General features: G+C 42.7%; 7 non-coding genes across 7 annotated transcripts; 2 read left to right on the top strand and 5 right to left on the bottom strand.

Annotated features, from left to right (window-relative positions):
- Positions 1–1,256: 1,256 nt before the first annotated feature.
- trnae-uuc (transfer RNA glutamic acid (anticodon UUC)) lies at positions 1,257–1,328 on the bottom strand. Its single transcript has one exon. It is a non-coding gene; the product is annotated as a tRNA-Glu (tRNA).
- Positions 1,329–1,971: 643 nt separating this feature from the next.
- Positions 1,972–2,053, bottom strand: trnal-aag (transfer RNA leucine (anticodon AAG)). The gene has a single exon. It is a non-coding gene; the product is annotated as a tRNA-Leu (tRNA).
- Positions 2,054–2,192: 139 nt separating this feature from the next.
- On the top strand, positions 2,193–2,264 carry trnad-guc (transfer RNA aspartic acid (anticodon GUC)). The gene has a single exon. It is a non-coding gene; the product is annotated as a tRNA-Asp (tRNA).
- Positions 2,265–4,385: 2,121 nt separating this feature from the next.
- On the bottom strand, positions 4,386–4,467 carry trnal-aag (transfer RNA leucine (anticodon AAG)). Its single transcript has one exon. It is a non-coding gene; the product is annotated as a tRNA-Leu (tRNA).
- Positions 4,468–4,606: 139 nt separating this feature from the next.
- Positions 4,607–4,678, top strand: trnad-guc (transfer RNA aspartic acid (anticodon GUC)). The gene has a single exon. It is a non-coding gene; the product is annotated as a tRNA-Asp (tRNA).
- Positions 4,679–6,076: 1,398 nt separating this feature from the next.
- On the bottom strand, positions 6,077–6,148 carry trnae-uuc (transfer RNA glutamic acid (anticodon UUC)). Its single transcript has one exon. It is a non-coding gene; the product is annotated as a tRNA-Glu (tRNA).
- Positions 6,149–6,801: 653 nt separating this feature from the next.
- Positions 6,802–6,883, bottom strand: trnal-gag (transfer RNA leucine (anticodon GAG)). Its single transcript has one exon. It is a non-coding gene; the product is annotated as a tRNA-Leu (tRNA).
- Between the last annotated feature and the right edge of the window lie 15,945 nt (positions 6,884–22,828).

The raw sequence follows: 22,828 nt of genomic DNA, 5'->3' as shown, positions 1-22,828 counted from the left end.
TTCCACCCTTCTAAATTAGGACGCAAAAGCAAGTCTTCAAAAAGGGAAAATCGTTTGTCAGAGTCAATGCGTCAAATAAAAGGTTAGGGATGCAGCAGCTGACGACCTCGACATAGCATTAGAAAAATCAACCTTGGTAGAATTAGAAAAGTCCTTAGGCGAAGCCCTATATGGTCTTATTTACTACAACACATCTAACCACCGATGAGCAAACACTGACAACAGTTTAATTACACATATACAAATACACCAATGGTTAGCCTGAAGTCAGATGGTACGGAAAACAGCTTGAATACAACCACAGACAGTCTATGTTGGTCACCTTCAAATATCATATTGAGAAAGTTAAAGTTAAGGTTGGATTTGGAAACAGCATCCTAAAAAACTGTACAATACCAGCCGGGGAACATATTCTGCCACTATCCGAGCAACTGAACTCGCCTTATGAATCAAAACAGCCAAAAGTGCCTCATGTCATGTTGCAATCACGTTGAGTCATCTTGCCGAAATCAATCCTGGCCTAAACACTGCCTGCGAGGCTCTAACTGGGTGTTTGAAATCAATTAGAACCTACAATCTCTATCTGCTGTTAGGCATTGATCCTCCGTATTATCTGACGTCAGAGGAAAAGTTCAAACAAGAAACTGACCCTCGTCTCGCTCTGTTTGACCGAGAACCTGCAACGAAGAGATTAAAATCAAGGCAAATTTCCTCCATCCTGGACAAGCCCTGACTGACAGCCATCACCGCAACAGGTTGGCCCTCTGCTAAAGCCGCAGGGAAAATGCCTCACACAACTAAACAAATCTCTTCTGCCCGGCTCCAAAGAAGTGTGGCGTTTTCGTCCTGCCTAAATCGCCCAAGATCTGAGAAACGGAACGTTGCAAGGTATCCGTGAACAAATGAGGCTATGAGGATGTTCCACAGCATGTTAGTGTGGAGGAGTGCAGATGATGTGTCATTTGTTAGTCTGCTCTCTCCTGCCTGTGCAATTCAACCAACAAGATCTGGATGCCGTCAGTGACTCGGCTCGGGTGTGGGGTGAACTGGAAAGGTGTCGTGCCATGGAACTCGAAGAGAACAAGAAAGAGGAAAGCTGGGAATCTCAGGCACCTTTTTTTGGCCAAATTGGAGCAATGTCCACTTTGCCTTTATGGAAAATGTCAACGATAATGCTTTGTATATCATGAGCATAAAACATGGAAGTCACATAAGTTATATAGAAATTGCCTGCTATGAGAACGGAATGGATAGCTTTCCCTGACCGGGAATCGAACCCGGGCCGCGGCAGTGAAAGCGCCGAATCCTAGCCACTAGACCACCAGGGAACTGATCATTTGTTCAGACACTTGTCTCATGCATGGTTTCTTGACAAATGTGTGAAGCACCCATTGCATTCATGTACCATGTCAGAAATGTGAATTGTATTTTTTGAACCGGGGTAACTTCTGTGTCTCAGTGAAGTGATAACCACTACACTATGGAAACTGCTGCATGAATTTGGACTTGGATGTGTAAAAATTGTACAATAGTAACAATAACGAACAGACTCTCTTTCCTCATGTCTTCTTAGTGTAGTCCGTGTTGAGGATAAGGTTGTTGTTTCTACACAATGTCACCAGACAGGCTAACTCCCTCCTGTAAGTCGCTCTGTGCCGGCCAGTGATACATCCTATCACTGCGGTGTCATCAGAATACAGAAACAGATAAAAGTGGACTGAATGTCTTAAGTAGGGGCGGTGATCTTCAAACAACATGTTGATAAACACACAACCACGTCCACCTTTTAGCTTTTCCAGAGGCTGCTGGCGGGCCTTAAAACTGTGCTGGTTGTGTTTTTTTCTCATTGCATACCTGCCATGGAAAACTCCAAAGCTAACGTTTGGGCCCTATTTTTGAAAGCTTTCCAAATGAGGCCAAGCGTCTTATTGCCTCAGTCAGGGAAGATACAAATACGTTACCAGCAAAAGATGGCAGTGGTGGTATTTGAACCCATGCCTCCCGAAAGACTGGAGCCTTAATCCAGCGCCTTAGACCGCTCGGCCACACTACCCTTATTCCCAGCATTCCGAGGATCAAATTGTCGGCATTATGAGATAGCAGAAATATGACATGGCAACACTTTGGCTGCGATGTGGCAGGCAAAAGCCAAGGAATTTTGCTTGTCCCCTGGAAAACACTATGTCAAGCAGTCCTCGTTAGTATAGTGGACAGTATCTCCGCCTGTCACGCGGAAGACCAGGGTTCGATTCCCTGACGGGGAGATGGTTTAGGTACCTCAAATTTTCTTCAGTTACCATCTTGTTGAAATTTGAGAAGTGACCAAAGTATCATTCTCCGAATGTTGTGATGTGTGGACTCGGCGTTGCTGCACAGCCCTATAGAAATCAAACACAGTATTTTACTAATGTTTTTTCCACCCTTCTAAATTAGGACGCAAAAGCAAGTCTTCAAAAAGGGAAAATCGTTTGTCAGAGTCAATGCGTCAAATAAAAGGTTAGGGATGCAGCAGCTGACGACCTCGACATAGCATTAGAAAAATCAACCTTGGTAGAATTAGAAAAGTCCTTAGGCGAAGCCCTATATGGTCTTATTTACTACAACACATCTAACCACCGATGAGCAAACACTGACAACAGTTTAATTACACATATACAAATACACCAATGGTTAGCCTGAAGTCAGATGGTACGGAAAACAGCTTGAATACAACCACAGACAGTCTATGTTGGTCACCTTCAAATATCATATTGAGAAAGTTAAAGTTAAGGTTGGATTTGGAAACAGCATCCTAAAAAACTGTACAATACCAGCCGGGGAACATATTCTGCCACTATCCGAGCAACTGAACTCGCCTTATGAATCAAAACAGCCAAAAGTGCCTCATGTCATGTTGCAATCACGTTGAGTCATCTTGCCGAAATCAATCCTGGCCTAAACACTGCCTGCGAGGCTCTAACTGGGTGTTTGAAATCAATTAGAACCTACAATCTCTATCTGCTGTTAGGCATTGATCCTCCGTATTATCTGACGTCAGAGGAAAAGTTCAAACAAGAAACTGACCCTCGTCTCGCTCTGTTTGACCGAGAACCTGCAACGAAGAGATTAAAATCAAGGCAAATTTCCTCCATCCTGGACAAGCCCTGACTGACAGCCATCACCGCAACAGGTTGGCCGTCTGCTAAAGCCGCAGGGAAAATGCCTCAGACAACTAAACAAATCTCTTCTGCCCGGCTCCAAAGAAGTGTGGCGTTTTCGTCCTGCCTAAATCGCCCAAGATCTGAGAAACGGAACGTTGCAAGGTATCCGTGAACAAATGAGGCTATGAGGATGTTCCACAGCATGTTAGTGTGGAGGAGTGCAGATGATGTGTCATTTTTTAGTCTGCTCTCTCCTGCCTGTGCAATTCAACCAACAAGATCTGGATGCCGTCAGTGACTCGGCTCGGGTGTGGGGTGAACTGGAAAGGTGTCGTGCCATGGAACTCGAAGAGAACAAGAAAGAGGAAAGCTGGGAATCTCAGGCACCTTTTTTTGGCCAAATTGGAGCAATGTCCACTTTGCCTTTATGGAAAATGTCAACGATAATGCTTTGTATATCATGAGCATAAAACATGGAAGTCACATAAGTTATATAGAAATTGCCTGCTATGAGAACGGAATGGATAGCTTTCCCTGACCGGGAATCGAACCCGGGCCGCCTCAGTGAAAGCGCCGAGTCCTAGCCACTAGACCACCAGGGAACTGATCATTTGTTCAGACACTTGTCTCATGCATGGTTTCTTGACAAATGTGTGAAGCACCCATTGCATTCATGTACCATGTCAGAAATGTGAATTGTATTTTTTGAACCGGGGTAACTTCTGTGTCTCAGTGAAGTGATAACCACTACACTATGGAAACTGCTGCATGAATTTGGACTTGGATGTGTAAAAATTGTACAATAGTAACAATAACGAACAGACTCTCTTTCCTCATGTCTTCTTAGTGTAGTCCGTGTTGAGGATAAGGTTGTTGTTTCTACACAATGTCACCAGACAGGCTAACTCCCTCCTGTAAGTCGCTCTGTGCCGGCCAGTGATACATCCTATCACTGCGGTGTCATCAGAATACAGAAACAGATAAAAGTGGACTGAATGTCTTAAGTAGGGGCGGTGATCTTCAAACGACATGTTGATAAACACACAACCACGTCCACCTTTTAGCTTTTCCAGAGGCTGCTGGCGGGCCTTAAAACTGTGCTGGTTGTGTTTTTTTCTCATTGCATACTTGCCATGGAAAACTCCAAAGCTAACGTTTGGGCCCTATTTTTGAAAGCTTTCCAAATGAGGCCAAGCGTCTTATTGCCTCAGTCAGGGAAGATACAAATACGTTACCAGCAAAAGATGGCAGTGGTGGTATTTGAACCCACGCCTCCCGAGAGACTGGAGCCTTAATCCAGCGCCTTAGACCGCTCGGCCACACTACCCTTATTCCCAGCTTTCCGAGGATCAAATTGTCGGCATTATGAGATAGCAGAAATATGACATGGCAACACTTTGGCTGCGGTGTGGCAGGCAAAAGCCAAGGAATTTTGCTTGTCCCCTGGAAAACACTATGTCAAGCAGTCCTCGTTAGTATAGTGGACAGCATCTCCGCCTGTCACGCGGAAGACCAGGGTTCGATTCCCTGACGGGGAGATGGTTTAGGTACCTCAAATTTTCTTCAGTTACAATCTTGTTGAAATTTGAGAAGTGACCAAAGTATCATTCTCCGAATGTTGTGATGTGTGGACTCGGCGTTGCTGCACAGCCCTATAGAAATCAAACACAGTATTTTACTAATGTTTTTTCCACCCTTCTAAATTAGGACGCAAAAGCAAGTCTTCAAAAAGGGAAAATCGTTTGTCAGAGTCAATGCGTCAAATAAAAGGTTAGGGATGCAGCAGCTGACGACCTCGACATAGCATTAGAAAAATCAACCTTGGTAGAATTAGAAAAGTCCTTAGGCGAAGCCCTATATGGTCTTATTTACTACAACACATCTAACCACCGATGAGCAAACACTGACAACAGTTTAATTACACATATACAAATACACCAATGGTTAGCCTAAAGTCAGATGGTACGGAAAACAGCTTGAATACAACCACAGACAGTCTATGTTGGTCACCTTCAAATATCATATTGAGAAAGTTAAAGCTAAGGTTGGATTTGGAAACAGCATCCTAAAAAACTGTACAATACCAGCCGGGGAACATATTCTGCCACTATCCGAGCAACTGAACTCGCCCTATGAATCAGAACAGCCAAAAGTGCCTCATGTCATGTTGCAATCACGTTGAGTCATCTTGCCGAAATCAATCCTGGCCTAAACACTGCCTGCGAGGCTCTAACTGGGTGTTTGAAATCAATTAGAACTTACAATCTCTATCAGCTGTTAGGCATTGATCCTCCGTATTATCTGACGTCAGAGGAAAAGTTCAAACAAGAAACTGGCCCTTGTCTCGCTCTGTTTGACCGAGAACCTGCAACGAAGAGATTAAAATCAAGGCAAATTTCCTCCATCCTGGACAAGCCCCGACTGACAGCCATCACCGCAACAGGTTGGCCGTCTGCTAAAGCCGCAGGGAAAATGCCTCACACAACTAAACAAATACCTTCTGCCCGGCTCCAAAGAAGTGTGGCGTTTTGGTCCTGCCTAAAGATCTGAGAAACGGAACGTTGCAAGGTATCCATGAAAAAACGAGGCTATGAGGATGTTCTACAGCATGTTAGTGTGGAGGAGTGCAGATGATGTGTCATTCGTTAGTCTGCTCTCTCCTGCCTGTGCAATTCAACCAACAAGATCTGGATGCCGTCAGTGACTCGGCTCGGGTGTGGGGTGAACTGGAAAGGTGTCGTGCCGTGGAACTGGAAGAGAACAAGAAAGAGGAAAGCTGGGCATCTCAGGCACCTTTTTTTGGCCAAATTGGAGCAATGTCCACATTGCCTTTATGTAAAATGTCAACGATAATGCTTTGTATATCATGAGCATTAAACATGGAAGTCACATAAGTTTTATAGAAATTTCCTGCTATGAGAACGGAATGGATAGCTTTCCCTGACCGGGAATCGAACCCGGGCCGCGGCGGTGAAAGCGCCGAATCCTAGCCACTAGACCACCAGGGAACTGATGATTTGTTCAGACACTTGTCTCCTGCATGATTTCTTGACAAATCTGTGAAGCACCCGTTGCATTCATATACTATGTCAGAAATGTGAATTGTATTATTTGAACCGGGGTAACTTCTGTGTCTCAGTGAAGTGATAACCACTACACTATGGAAACTGCTGCATGAATTTGGACTTGGATGTGTAAAAATTGTACAATAGTAACAGTAACGAACAGACTTTCTTTCCTCATGTCTTCTTTTGTCTTCTTAGTATAGTCCCTGTTGAGGATAAGGTTGTTGTTTCTACACAATGTCACCAGACAGGCTAACTCCCTCCTGTATGTCGCTCCGTGCCGGCCAGTGATACATCCTATCACTGCGGTGTCATCAAAATACAGAAGCAGATAAAAGTGGACTGAATGTCTTAAGTAGGGGCGGTGATCTTCAAACGACATGTGGATAAACACACAACCACGTCCACCTTTTAGCTTTTTCAGAGGCTGCTGGCGGGCCTTAAAACTGTGCTGGTTGTGTTTTTTTTTTATTGCATACCTGGCATGGAAAACTCCAAAGCTAACGTTCGGGCCCTATTTTTGAAAGCTTTCCAAATGAGGCCAAGAGTCTTATTGCCTCAGTCAGGGAAGATACAAATGCGTTACCAGCAAAAGATGGCAGCGGTGAGATTTGAACACACGCCTCCCGAGAGACTGGAGCCTCAATCCAGCGCCTTAGACCGCTCGGCCACACTACCCTTATTCCCAGCTTTCCGAGGATCAAATTGTCGGCATTATGAGATAGCAAAAATATGACATGGCAACACTTTGGTTGCGGTGTGGCAGGCAAAAGCCAAGGATGTTAGAAAATTTAAGGGGACACCTTCTGTCAAAAAATGATTTATGGGGGGTTATAAATCAATAATTTATGAAGGGTCATAAATCAATGATTCATGAGGGGTCAAGTTCAAGGGTCAAAGGTCAAGGTCAAGTGGGTGTGGCTTACCCCGGAAGAGGGTAGAGTTAAGACCTGAGGTGGGAGTGGTTTAACCAGGAAGAAGGTGGAGTTTTAACCAGGAAGAGGGTGGAGTTTTAACCTGGAAGAGGGGGATTTAAGAACTGAAGAGGGAGTGATTTAACCAGGAAGAGAGTGGGTTTAAGACCTGAAGAGGGAGTGATTTAACCAGGAAGAGGGTGGAGATAAAACCTGAAGTGGGAGTGGTTAAACCAGGAAGAGGGTGGAGTTTTAACCAGGAAGAGGATGTAGTTAAGACCTGAAAAGGAATTGGTTCAACCAGGAAGAGGGTGGAGTCTTAACCAGGAAGAGGGTGACGTTAAGACCTGAAGAGGGAGGGATTTCACCAGGAAAAGGGTGGAGTTTTAACCAGGAAGAGGGTAGAGTTTTAACCAGGAAGAGGGTGGGTTTAAGACCTGAGGAGGTCGGGTTTAAGACCCGAGGAGGGAGTGATTCAACCAGGAAGAGGGTGGGTTTAAGACCTGGAGAGGGATTGGTTAAGAGGGAACAAAGGAGGGTTGAGGTCAGTTTTTAAGGAAGCTTGAGAATGTCATCTGATCAGCATCTGACCAGCCATTTGACAGTTTAAATGTTTATGATCGTTTGAAACAACTTCCAGACCTCACGAAAAAATATATTTAAACGATTGGGAGGAACTAATTAGGTTAAGGTTAACCATATGTTTGACCCTGCTTCGATGTATTGATGGCTGGGAATGTTCCGTGGGAAGATGTGGACATGCACACACGCACGCACACACGCACACACACACACACACACATAAACACACACACACACACACACACCATTACCTCTGCTTTACCATGTTATTAGACAATTGTTTAACTCCTTTTAAGCATTTAAACGTTAAAAGCATTGCACGTGTACGACGTTGTAATACTTTTCTTTTTTTTACCAGCCGATGACGACGAAGTGAAAGACGAAGGATTTTGTTTGATCGATCTTACAAAGTTGGAAGATGATTATCGAGGTGTGTTTAAACCTTCGAATTATTTAATATTATGTGTATTCATTATTTTGTGTCATAGAGGAATTGCCTTAAGATCCTAACGCGAACGTTTTAACACAATCGCAGTCTGGTGAGTCAAATGATTCTCATTTTACAAGAAAAAAACATGCGGTATACAATACATATATACATATATTTACTTACAGATTTTCCGTTTACATCTCCGGCTCGCTGGTCTCCCTTAACGCTGGCGGGTCCGTCAACGGCCGTCGAAGAGACTCGGCCATTCCAGGCAGAGGAGAAGGCTTGATTCCGCCAAAGACTCCAGACATCGAAACCTTGGTACGGGACAATATCATCGAAAACAACGGCGAATGTCCGACATGCCCCCGCCGTAAGTTTTTCTTGCTTTCTGTAAGCTTTTTAAGATTCTCTGCGGTTTTAAAGAACTCCTCTCACACCTCTGTCTTCCGCTCAAATGAATTTCGCGCCTAAGGGTAATGGGCGGGGACTGATTCCGGAGGTGGGCGGTTGTTTCCGGCAAGCAACCTTCTGGTGTGCATTAGCGCTACCTACTGAAATGGAGTGTGGACCAAGATGGATCCCTACTCTATATTCTTTTATATAACCCAATGTTTTTTAAATACGTGTATAATGCTTTATATCCTGTGTGTTATGAATTCCATCCTACTATATCTTCCAAGGAACCCAAAGAAATGTTACCACACCTCCCGCTTTATTTATTCTGTAGATTGCCTGAACTATTTCATTAACTAAATCTTGTCTTGTTTCTGATGCTATGTTTTTTTTTTATGCTCATCAATGCACTGCTGGAGTCCGAGCACACAACTACTTTCCTTGCTTTGTTTTCCTCTATCCAGTTAACTGCCGTATAAATTGCTACCAATTCCCCCGTAAAAACAGATAGTTTATCACTGATTATTTTATTTAATACTATGTTTCCTTGTGGGATAACTGCTGCAGCTCCTACCTTACTTTTTATAGTTTTTGATGCATCCGTATATATCATATCTTAATCTATTTTTCTATCTGATAACTATTTAAATTTCTATTCTTTAGTAATTGCATGTTTTCTTTTGGGTTATCAAACATCCACGGTGGTATTGCAGGAATTGGTACTGTAGGACTAACTTTAATATTGTCAATTTTAACTTTATTACATATGTCTCCTTTAATCCACCCAAAACTATTTTTTTTTTTCTCTTTTTCTTGGCAGTTTGGTACCACTGGACAAGTGGGATATCCTTGCTTGGATCCTTTTAAAGTTGCCCGATAAACTGCTGAGAGTTGATCTCTCCTCTTGTTCAAAGGTTTTTCGTTCATTTTTACTTGTAATACTGCCACTAGGGTTGATGTAGTAGCTCCACAACATAACCTTAAAGCCTGTGACTGGATCCAGTCTATTTTCCCAAGTCATGTTTTTGAAGCAGATTGGTAAATAATGCATCCGTAATCAATAACAGATGGAATTAAAGTGATATGTATATGTAACGGGTATAAAAAATACTTTATTTATTTGAGTGAAATTCCTGCTAAAATATGTACATTGTTTTGTAATGCAATGAGGTCCAATTGCGCCATCTGCTGGTACCTGAAAATCTGTAAATATGACCGGAAACCGGAAGCTATTAGCAGACTTCCTGCACTCTGCTAATGGTAAGACATGTTCCGATATTGCTCCGCAAAGTATTGTAAATTACACTAAAGCTAACGTAATATTCATTGTAAGATACACAGTTATTTAACAGTAGTTGAAATGCTATGTTGTGGAATCTTTGTTTTGAATTGGTTGTTGCTCACGTTAGATGTACTACTATTTTGCACTGAAGTCGATATTAGTTTTCCCCTATAGACATCGAAACCAGCAGAGGTGCTAACCACATATTGTGTGTATGTGCATTCTGATCACTCATTGCAGGTAATAATTGTTGCACTATTTGCGTGTTACGTGTCCGTACGTTCATGTTTAAGTTTGAATTGTCCGACATTTTGGCATGGACACAACGTGGTCTGTTATTTTCGCTAGTCGCCACCAGAGGGTGCTGAAAGTCCATTTAATGATTTTGTCATGTCGTGTCTTGTATTGTATTTTGTACTTTTCTATTTTCTATTTCATAAATATATAAAAAAGGAGGATGTTGGTTAAAAAACAAGTTAAAAATATATTGTATTGAATTGATTGTAATACCAGTGAAGATAAAAGCAAGTTAAAACCACTATACAATCACACAGAAAAAGTATACTGTTAAAAACCATTGTATTAAGTTACACCTGTAATTGTCTTTCATGTATTTGTAAAAATATGAAAATGTTATGTATTTGAGCAGACTTCCTGCACTCTGCTAATGACATCGAAACCAGCAGAGGTGCTAACCACATATTGTGTGTATGTGCATTCTGATCACTCATTGCAGCTACCAGTAAAGAACCACATCATCCAAACCAGCCTGTGTGTGGATTCTTGACGGGACGGGTACACAGCAGTTACATTGGTGCCGTGACCTGAGACTTCTATCGTCGAACCGGTGACCGTCCTGTCTACCACATCGCTCCATGAAGCCATCGGTTCACAGTATTTGTTTTCACAGTTTACAAGGGTAGCATGTATTGCAGTGAAGCTCATTATAGTGTGTCGCAGCGGTATGGATAATTTTATGTGGCATAGCAGTAACGTGTCACACAGACTGGTGATTTGTTTTATCATTTTGACTGTATTTGCCATTTTGTTATTGACGATTTCACAAAGTGGGGTGGACTGCACTGTTTTTTGGCAGACATTTTTGAAACATGTCTTTTCAGAGTAATCCACTTTTCCCAAAGTTTGGCACACCCATTCAAATTGGCAGAGGCAGGGGTATGCCTACTCCTATCCCATTTTCTTTTGACAGTCCTGCCCCAGGTGTTAGTTTACCCTCATTAGAGGCAGTGTCCAATCCTAGCGTACGAAATGCAGCAAACCAGCGCACTAGCTCTTTGCCTCAAGTCACATCTACACCAAATGCTGTTAGTGATGTCTCTGAGTGTGTAGCTGACCAGATGAGGACTGTTATTCAGGAGATAGGTCAACAGTTAGCTGATAGCATCATGTCGCGTATGCAGCCAAATAACGCAGTAACTCCTGATCCAACTTTCACACAGAATGTAACAAGCACACTGAGTCAGCCCAGCCATGCGTCTGATGTATCTCAGGTGCAGGTTGTCACACAAAGGAAGGTTAAGGAACCACCATCATTTGTAGGAGATGGGTCAGATTCAATTAAGGTGCATGAGTGGGAAGATCTGAAGAGAACATTCATTAAGAGGAGTAATGTTAAAGTCGAATAGCAGGCTGAGGAAATTCTTATGCATTTGAGAGGTAAAGCTAAAGATGTAGTGAAGTTTGGCATTAGGAACAGTAATATTGATATTCATGTTCAGCCTGATCTGATTTATGGTCTACTTAGAAAACACTTTAGCTGTACGAGGTACTCTTCTGTCCCCTTAGCTGATTTTTACTCGACTTTGCCTAGAGACCAGGAAGACCCTTATGACTACTGGCTGAGACTGAACAGGGCAGCTGACCTCGCCATTGACTGTCTGAGAGAGCAGGGCAAGACGCTGGACAACCCGGAAACAGAGGTGACTCGTATGTTTGTTAGGAACTGTCCCTGCAAAGACCTGGCACTCACTTTTAGATCCAAAGCAATCGACAAATGGTCAGCGTGTGAAGTACTGGAGGTGCTGAACGAGTACCATGCTGAGATGAGCTGCAAAGCAACCCCCCCAGTACACACTGACATCGCAGTACACGTAGCTCAGGTGAGCCATAGTCCAGCCCTTGACCGCAGTGGTCACATGCCACCTCAGACCCAGAGCCCTCAGTGTGTCCCCCTAGCGGAGGTGATGGCTCTGTTGGAAAAGGTTCTGCTGTGTGGAACCTCTAACCAGTCACAAGTGAGGAAGAGAGCTCCACCCAGGTGTCTTGCGAACAGAGTTGATGGGTTTACTAACATGCCATGCATTATTTGCCAAGATGACGGTCACAGTGCTTTCTCTCATTGCCGGGAGAAGAGGCTTTGCTTCAAGTGCTATGCTCCAGGCCATTCACGTCATGACTGTCCAGCGAGGAGGACTACTCCACAGCCTCAGGAAAACTGACCGATCTGCACACAGGGGAGGACAGTGCAGATCAGCTAATTGAACCTCCCACCAGTTATGAGAAGCCCGACATGCTTGATATTGAATCCCTCTATGAGTCGCACTGCAGTTACAGTGGCAGTACAGTAATCTCATCCAAGAAACTGATATTTCAGGGATCCCAGAGAATAACAGAGACTGATAGCCTGTTCTACACGCCTGTACTTGTAAAGAATGGCCCCACTTTCAAAGCACTGTTAGACAGCGGGTCGATGGCCTGTACAATAAGTGAGTCTGCTGTTGAGTCCCTGCTGCAGCAATGCCCTGACATGACGAAGGACAAAGCTGATGATTATGTCATTGTAGGCTGCGGCGGACACCGTGTTTCCCCCAAAGACATGTATAACCTTGATGTTACCGTTTACGGATGCAGGATGATCGTTCCGGTAATGGGTGTGCCTGGCCAGACAGAAGCAATGATCCTTGGCAGCAATGCTATCAAGCATATCCTAACTCAACTGAAGAGCACTGACGGCTACTGGAGGCTTGTTTCCTCGCCCGACAATGGTCAGACTGATGACCAGTGCCAATTCTTGTCACTACTGTCCAACACAGAGAGATGGAGAGGTGAATGCATTCCAGATAAGGTGGGAACCGTGAAAGTCAAGAGTTGTGTAACACTGAAACCACAGAGTGAGCACCTTGTTTGGGGCAAGTTACCTGAGTCAGCGGTGATGTCTGTAGGCAGTACAGTGGTAGTTGAGCCGACCCAGTCTAAAGCCAGACCCAAACAAATCCTTGTTGGAAGGGTTATCACTCCACTTTGGGGAGATCGATGGGTGCCCGTTAAAGTCATTAACCCTACAGACAGAACTGTGGTGTTGAGAAGAAACGCCAAAATCGCAGATGTGTCCCCCTGTATCGCAGTGGAAGATCTACCCAAAGCAGAGGAGGTCAAATGCAACATGCAGTGTGTGCAGAGCGAAGATGTGCATCCAAGGTCAGAAGAAGACATGGTGCGTGCACTGGAGACTCTGGGTCTACAAGACATTGATCTGAAGTCATGCAAAGTGTCACTGCAGTGGAAGGACAAGCTTGTTCATATTATTGAAGAATATGAATCAATTTTCTCCAGACACAAGATGGACTGCGGAGAGGCCAAAGAGTTTGTGCATCGTATCCACCTTGTTGATGACAAGCCGTTCCGTCTACCATACAGGCGCATACCACCAAGCCAATATGACAAACTGAGAACGACTCTGAATGAGATGGAGGAAAAAGGCATTATTCAAAAGTCCAACAGTGAATATGCATCTGCACTCGTTCTCGTATGGAAGCGGAATGGAGACCTCAGAGTATGCACTGACTTCAGATGGCTCAACGCAAGAACTGTGAAGGATGCCTACCCACTGCCACATCAAGCAGATGCTCTAGCCGCACTCGGTGGAAATGCTCTATTCTCCACAATGGACCTGACATCAGGCTTCTATAATGTCCCTTTGCACCCTGATGACAAGAAGTATACAGCATTCTCATCACCCTTTGGACTTCATGAATATAACCGTCTCCCTCAGGGCCTTTGCAACAGTCCAGCTACCTTCATGAGGATGATGATGTCAATATTCGGTGACGAGAATTTCACGAGCCTGTTGTGTTACCTCGACGATCTGATGGTATTTGCACCTACGGAGGAAGTCGCACTCAAACGCCTGCAGATGGTGTTTGCCCGCCTCAAGGAGCACAACCTTAAGCTCTCACCCAAGAAGTGTTTCTTCCTCAGGAGGACTGTGAAATTTCTCGGGCACGTCATCAGTAAGGATGGAGTTCAGACAGACCCTGAGAAGGTCAGAGCCATAAATGACCTACAGGTCTCAGACGTCATGGAAACCGATGGTAAAACGCCTTGTCCTAGTAAAATCAGATCGTTTTTAGGCATGGTGATGTACTACCAAAGTTTCATTGAGGCATGTTCTGCGAAGGCTAAACCGCTGTTCAGTCTCACAGCTGAACCTAGTGCTCAGTGCAAGCGCAAAAAAGGTCGCAAACCTGTGAAGAAAGGAGGTCCTGTGAAGCTGACTCCTGCTGATTGGTCCGACGCATGCCAGACTGCGTTCGAGACACTGAAACACGACCTCATGACAAGTGTCACTCTAGCCCACCCAGATTTCAATGCCCCGTTCATTCTGGCTGTCGACGCATCTTTTGATGGGATTGGAGCTGTCCTGTCGCAACTTCCGCCTGGTGGAAAGGTAGCCAGACCTGTCGCCTTTGCGAGTAGAACACTCTCTCGTTCTCAGTTAAACTACCCTGCGCACAGACTTGAATTTCTTGCCTTGAAATGGGCAGTATGCGACAAATTTAGCCACTGGTTGAAAGGCAGACACTTCACCACATGGACTGACAATAACCCCTTGACATATATTCTGACCAAACCCAGACTTGACGCGTGTGAACAGCGGTGGGTAGCGAAGCTTGCTGCTTATGACTTCGACTTGAAGTACATACCTGGCTCAAAGAACGTTGTAGCTGACGCATTGAGCCGTGAGCCATTTGTCCAGTCGTGTGTGGGTCATCGCCTTGTCACCGAACCTTATGCCTTACTGTTGGAGCAAGTCAGTGGTGTGAATGACAGAACGGTACAAGAGGTGTTCAGAGTATCCAACAACTGTCAAGCTGTTGTGGACGAAGGTGGTGAAACATCAGATAGGCCAGTGCAAGAGGCAATTTCACCAAACACAAGAGGCTCAGTTGCATCAGAGGAAGTCGCTGCCATCTTCAGTGCTCAGTCTACTGGAGGTGTGAGTCACATGATTGGGGCAGACGCTGCCTTTAGTCTTCTACAGAAGGAAGACCAGTCCACTGCACTCCCACAGAGTCAGCTTGTTGGTCAACAAGAACAAGACAAGACAGTAGGCAGGGCCATGTACTTTGTACAGAGACACAAGAGACCAACCAAGCGTGAGCGAGCTGTTGAGTCACATAGTGTAATCAAACTTCTAAAGCATTGGAGTAGACTGACCATACAGAATGGCATGCTGTACAAGATAAGGAAGGATCCCCAGATGAACAAAAAGATCCTCCAGTTCATAGTACCAGACTCTTTAAAGCAGAAAGTCCTCCAAGGTCTCCATGACTCAGCAGGTCACCAAGGCCAGCATCGTACCTTGTCGCTGGTGAGGCAACGATTCTTCTGGAGTGGCATGGAACGTGATGTTGTAAACTATGTTCAGTCTTGTCAGCGCTGCATAGTAGGGAAGACACCCGAGCCACACAGTCGTGCGCCTCTCAAGAATATTGTCACCTCTGAGCCTATGGAGTTGGTCTGCATAGACTTTTGGACTGCTGAGCATGGGAACAAGTCTGTGGATGTTCTAGTTGTGACCGATCACTTCTCCAAGATGGCACACGCCTTCCCATGCAAGAATCAAACTGCCAAGCAAGTCGGTCGTCGTCTCTGGAATGACTTCTTTCTCATTTATGGCTTTCCTCGGCGCATCCATTCAGACCAGGGAGCCAATTTTGAGGGCAAGTTGATTAAGGAGCTTCTAGAGATGGCTGGGGTACAGAAGTCCCATACAACTCCGTATCACCCCATGGGAAATGGTGTCACAGACCGTTTTAATAGGACCCTGGGAGATATGATTAGGTCTCTTCCCCTTCAGTCCAAAGCAAAGTGGCCACAAATGCTGCAGCAACTTACATTCTGCTACAACTGCGCAGAGCATGAGACAACAGGTTTTGCACCCTTCTACTTAATGTTTGGAAGAATCCCTCGTCTCCCTGTCCGCGTCATGTTTCAGCATGCTCTCACCAATGACACTGTTGTCAGTCACTCAGACTTTGTGTCCCAACTGAAGAAAGATCTACATGAAGCTGCTCAGATTGTGCAGAAGAACAGTGTCAGGGAACAGACTCGCCACGCCAAGTTGTACAACCGCAAGGTCAAGGGCTCACCCCTCGTCGTTGGAGACGGAGTGCTGATTGCCAACAGAGGTGTGCCAGGAAAACGCAAGGTTGCAGACAAATGGGAGTCGACCCCTTATGAAGTCATCTCAGTCAGACCTGAACTGAATGTCTACAGAGTCAAGGATTGCCTGACAGGTATAGAGATAGTCGTTCACCGGAATCTACTACTCTCTATTAGCTTCCTGCCCTGTGAAAGAGATCTGGACAATGTCTCTGAGCACTCTGAATGTGATGCTGTTGCGCATGGAAGTGATGTATGTCCTGACGTTCCTGATCTGGTGGAAGACAGTGATGTACGTACAGTCAACTGGCTGATGCGGACAAGTGAAGAGGAAGTCCATTCAGAAGACGAAGTCCATTCTCAAGAAGAGGATGACTCGTTTGAACGGAGGTCTGATTCTGCTCAGTCCGACTCTCTCTCAGTCACCGCGTCCAGTCAGGACAGTCAGCGAATCCCTGAAGATGTTGACCATGCTGCTGTCTATGGTGCGGAAGGTTCACCACAGTGCTCTGAAGATATAGTCATTGACACAGGAGTTGCCCCTCCTGTAACTGTCCATCCAGATATGACCCCTTTGGACACTGACTCTACTGACAAGTCCCCTCCTGACAATATCCCCACAGATGTTGCTCCCACTGACAAAGACTCTCAACAAGGCATTGACTCCCCGGACAATGACATTCTGAACAGTGACGTTCCAGGCTCTGTAGCTCAAGCGATTTGCACACAGCCTGGCCGTTATGGTCTCAGAGATCGTAGTTCCATGAACCCTCCACAACGCCTTATTTGTCAGATGAATAAGCAAGTCGTAGATGAGGATTCTGTGTCCACAGTATCAGTTAGTAACTTGTTTAAGTTCTTTAGAGATGCAATTTCAGTTTGAGTTATGAAAGTATTTGACCAAAGAAGACTCTAAGTAGTACTTGAAGCTATAGGAACGACATATTGCATTTCAGAGGTGTAATAGGCATCTCTGAGTCTGTGTTTAGTTAGGAGATTGATCACCTTCTTTCTTTTCACACTCCTTTTTGAGAGAGTTTTAGAATTGACATGCACACCAGTTTTGTTCCTAGTAATGTACTTGTTTTTTTGTATTTGTCTCAAGTATTGCACTCCTAAATTTAGCAGAATTTCATGGGGGTGTATGTAACGGGTATAAAAAATACTTTATTTATTTGAGTGAAATTCCTGCTAAAATATGTACATTGTTTTGTAATGCAATGAGGTCCAATTGCGCCATCTGCTGGTACCTGAAAATCTGTAAATATGACCGGAAACCGGAAGCTATTAGCAGACTTCCTGCACTCTGCTAATGGTAAGACATGTTCCGATATTGCTCCGCAAAGTATTGTAAATTACACTAAAGCTAACGTAATATTCATTGTAAGATACACAGTTATTTAACAGTAGTTGAAATGCTATGTTGTGGAATCTTTGTTTTGAATTGGTTGTTGCTCACGTTAGATGTACTACTATTTTGCACTGAAGTCGATATTATTTTCCCCTATAGACATCGAAACCAGCAGAGGTGCTAACCACATATTGTGTGTATGTGCATTCTGATCACTCATTGCAGGTAATAATTGTTGCACTATTTGCGTGTTACGTGTCCGTATGTTCATGTTTAAGTTTGAATTGTCCGACATTTTGGCATGGACACAACGTGGTCTGTCATTTTCGCTAGTCGCCACCAGAGGGTGCTGAAAGTCCATTTAATGATTTTGTCATGTCGTGTCTTGTATTGTATTTTGTACTTTTCTATTTTCTATTTCATAAATATATAAAAAAGGATGATGTTGGTTAAAAAACAAGTTAAAAATATATTGTATTGAATTGATTGTAATACCAGTGAAGATAAAAGCAAGTTAAAACCACTATACGATCACACAGAAAAAGTATACTGTTAAAAACCATTGTATTAAGTTACACCTGTAATTGTATTTCATGTATTTGTAAAAATATGAAAATGTTATGTATTTGAGCAGACTTCCTGCACTCTGCTAATGACATCGAAACCAGCAGAGGTGCTAACCACATATTGTGTGTATGTGCATTCTGATCACTCATTGCAGCTACCAGTAAAGAACCACATCATCCAAACCAGCCTGTGTGTGGATTCTTGACGGGACGGGTACACAGCAGTTACATATACATATATTGTTTTCAACGTCAACCTATCAGCCCCCCAATCATTACCCCTCTAAGCCCTCATTATATTTAACACCTTTTTACTTTTTCCCCTATTTTAAATTTTCCTGAAGGAACACTCCTGAAGGAATAAATAAAGTACTATCTAATCTAATCCAATCAAATCTATTTTGCTGATGTGGGTTGACTAGTTCATATTTTTATCAAACCACTTAAATATTTAAATACTTGTACCTCTTCTATATTTTCACCGTAGGGTTTTTATTTGGAGCTTGTTTTGTACTTTTCTCTTTGTAAAATGTATGACTTTTGTCTTTCCAACAGAGAATCTTAAACCCCAAGCCGTTCCCCAGTCTTGAACATTATTTACCACTTTGTTAGTTTTTTGATTATTTCTTTTAACTCTGAATAATATACTAGTCTTTCATTAATCATTTTTTTTTCATTACTTTCCCCAAATTTGAGGTCAATGCTATCGGCCTATAATTTCCTGCCTCTTCCGGGTCTTACCCTGACTTGCATATTGGAATTATTACCGCTAATTTTCCCCTCTGCCGGTCATTCTCCTTCTTCATATATCCTGTCATATCATTTCAAGACCACTTCTTTGACGATGCTACCTAAGTTTTTGATCATTTGATAACCCACTAGGTCTTTCCCCGGTGACGTATTTTTAACCTTTTTCAAAATTCGAACCATTTCATTCAAAGAAAATGTCATATCCATAGTGTTGGTAAAGCTATTATCGTTGTCTTCCATCATTTCCCCAATATTTAAACTCATCGTTTCTTCTCTCTTTTGTTTTTCTACATTTCTCAAATTATCATTATTGTGCACTTTAACAAATGTTTTTGCTAAAGGTTCTGCTGTTTCTTTACCCGTGACTACATCTTCTTTAATAAATGTGGCACATCATCCTCTTTACCCATCATTCCTATCTTTACGAATCGTTATATATCCTTTTATTATAAAGTTTAATTTTGGCTTCAGCCATGTTTCTTGAATACAAATTATATGTGGATTAGTTTTCATATTTTTAATATATCCTTTTAATTCATGTTCAGTTGCTATCAAACTTCTGGCATTCCACCGGACAATTAACAGGGTGTTGGAATGTGGTAACATGACTCCGTCACGTCTACTCTCTGTAGTACAGCTTGCACCCGGTCCCAAGATAGTTCGTTCAACAACTTTGCTGCTGCTTTGACAATTATTTTGATCTTCTCAGTCTTATTTCTAGCCTGTTCTGTACAGTTTATTACGTAAGCCAGGAATACAACTAGTTTGTCCGTGGAAATTCCTGTGTTTGTTGCCTCTTGTTTTTTTTTTTTTTTCTTGAACTATTCACACTTCTTTTCTTTTCTACACTTTCTTGATTTCTCACTTTAAATGCCTCTGCGTATGTAATATTTCTTTCAACTTTGATTTGTTGTACTTCTGTTGCCTGTTTCATGATGTATGGCTTTTGATTATTTCTTTTTTCAATCTACAATTCCAATAAATAATACGTATTTCCAGATTACTGATAACTTTTTCAAAATAAAATGTAATTCCTGAATAAGATAATTGTATCGAATCCAATGGATTGTCTGGTCCTAAAACCTCTTTGTAATGTTTGTTTGATTCCTCAAAAATACGACACAGTCTAATTTGAAAAACATATGTGCCTCGTCGGCTGTAGTGAAAAAAAAAAAAACAACCCATGCCTCCTCGGTCTAATCTCTCCCAGCCCCTTTTCTGCCGTGTCAAAGATGGATCAGAGACCACCTTTGCCCCTAACCCCCACTTCTTCTCCACTACCAAGAGAACAGTAATTAATCCGAGCTGAGTTTTTTAAAATATTCCAACATGACTTTTTACTTTCATTCTGTATCAAAGCTGAGTTGTGCTCTCTGGTTTATTTTGCAAATGAACATGATCATGTACAAGACTCGCCTACCCACAATGCACTGCAGCCCAACGCTCCTGGTCGGATGTTTGTATCGGGGTTCATGGAGAGATGCGGTAAAGAGTGGTAGCCAAGACACACGGTCACACACGGTCACACTCGGCAATTATTTTGACCTGGGGAACAGATTTAGAGGAAAAATGGGGCCGGGAGATCAGATTTTCAGGTACAAAAAACTTCACAATGACACAAAATAAACACAACAGTTAAACCTCACACTATAAAACAAGACATTTACTTGAACGTTCAAAAGACAGAATAGAACAAGCCAAGACATGCAATGCCATCTACAAAATGTTATGTAAATGTTAGTCATTACGCATGTGGCTATGGTTTTGATGTATATGTTACAGACATGTTTACGTCAAGTAACATCACATGGTTCCATTTGCACCTTTCAACAAATCTGAAAAGGAATATTAAGAAGTAAAACTTATATTTAATCCTACCTCTTCTCTGAGCACACGGTGACTGTACATACGGGTCGAAAAAGGTTTGTGGAGTTTCAAGGCAAATACAACTTCTTAAAGTACAAACGTATTTACAATCAATATTAAATGTTCCTTTCCCCCCAAAAAACAAGACACACAAAACGAAAAAGAAAGAAAAATAATAAATCAATCAATAAAATGCATCAGTCAAATAGTACAGGCAACTTCGTTAACATGGAGTCACAGACAATTTCATTCAAAAAGTCCCAATTGCTAACATAAAGATACAACAACAAATAAAAGCAAAGAAGGCCTAGTGGTTAATTACAACAACAGACAAAGTATTAAACATGTCGGTCCAATAACTGCACAGGGGTGGGCAGAGCCAAAACATGTGTAGCAAGTAAGCTGGAGACTGTTGACACTGAAATAAGGCTATATGTGGCACAGATACAAGATTTATAAACTCTACTTAAAGCCCCACTTAAGAACTTTCAGTTTTGGTTTATATTGGCCGCACCAGTGAACCAAAGCGATGGCGTTTTCCCAAAAGGAAAACCACATTTACCATGAGGACTAGCGCATATAGCGTCAAACTGACACGATAATGCCACAATGATTCTGTATTACTGAACTTTCCACAGTAGGAACCTACATCCATTTTTATCGCTTATTCCCTTTTGGGGACGTGGGGGGCGCTGGCGCCTATCTCAGCTACAATCGGGCGGAAGGAGGTGTACACCCTGGACAAGTCGCCACCTCATTGCAGGGTCAACAGAGATAGACAGACAACATTCACACCAACCTACATATTTTACTCAAACCTTATATTTGCAGTTTGAAGTCACTGCATTGTTTTTTCCGTGTACAGTTCTTTTGAGTTTGTTGCGTGGTTGGTCAGCGTGGAACTGCGATGTATCGCGCTGGTGGGTATTTATTGCTACCACACAAATTTCCACTAGCTGAAATTAGCATTATTATTCTGATTTGAGCATTGAAAGTCACTTACTGGTTTAGCAGGAACAGATCCAAGGCAGCATTGGTCTAAAATCTCTCGTCTTTGACCTCACACAAGCTAGTGAAAGTCGTGCCATTGTTGATCCTTGATTGTCCCTCCCTTTTTCTTTTTTTTTTGTCTCCTCAGAAAAAAATTTGGTAACTGTTTGTTTTATAACTTGTGCCAGGATAGCACAAAGGCATTCTTCTTCTTTTAGTTTTCTGACAGCACGTAGACGTTCGCATCAACTTTCGTCTTTTTAACAAATGGGTAAAGGGGGATGATGTATGCCGTATAACTAGTTGGCACATTTAATATTTAATAATAATGAATATTGTACAATTCTACAATTTAGTTATTTAAAGGGGGAAACCCGATACAAAAGATACATACCAGTTGTTTACTGGCTAAAAATAAAATTATCCTGAAAAAAAATCACATTCATTTTAGATTTAATTATACTGTACAATATCCTTAAAACATGTCATTGTGAAATAATTGATAATATTGTACATTGTACATTTTACTCCTCGTTTCATATTCAAAGTGAAAACATTTAAATGATCAGTTTGCCATTTAAAGTGAGATCCGTACAATTAGTTCAGGGCTTCTCAAACTTTTTTTTTCTGTCATCCCCACTTTAGACCAAGGAGTTAGTTTTCAAGGCCCACCTACCCCCATCGCCCCAACAAAACGCTAATGCCAAGCTCAACATTTTCAAATTTATTGAACATCATGTGTGGTCTCGAGGTGTCTCTTTAATTTGTTGGGTCTCATGCTGTCTGCTGCTAGCGGTTTTAGACACAGAATACACAGGGGTCTCTCCTCTGCCCCCACCACCGCTGCCGTGAATCCAAGAGCAAGACCCCCATCGCCATATTTTCTTTTAGGTTGACTTTTTGGTTGTTGTTCTATTCTGTCTTTTGAACGTACAAGTAAATGTCTTGTTTTTAGTGTGATGTTTAACTGTTGTGTTTATCTTGTGTCATTGTGAAGTTTTTTGTACCTGAAAATCAGATATCCCGGCCCCCCAGACACGTTTTTTCCTCTAAATCTGTTCCCCAGGTCAAAATAATTGCCGAGTGTGACC

Source organism: Nerophis ophidion, linkage group LG02, assembly GCF_033978795.1.
Source record: "Nerophis ophidion isolate RoL-2023_Sa linkage group LG02, RoL_Noph_v1.0, whole genome shotgun sequence".
Lineage (NCBI taxonomy): Eukaryota > Metazoa > Chordata > Actinopteri > Syngnathiformes > Syngnathidae > Nerophis > Nerophis ophidion.
The sequence above is the reverse complement of the archived record's forward strand: the minus strand, read 5'-3'. Positions and strand labels throughout refer to the sequence as shown.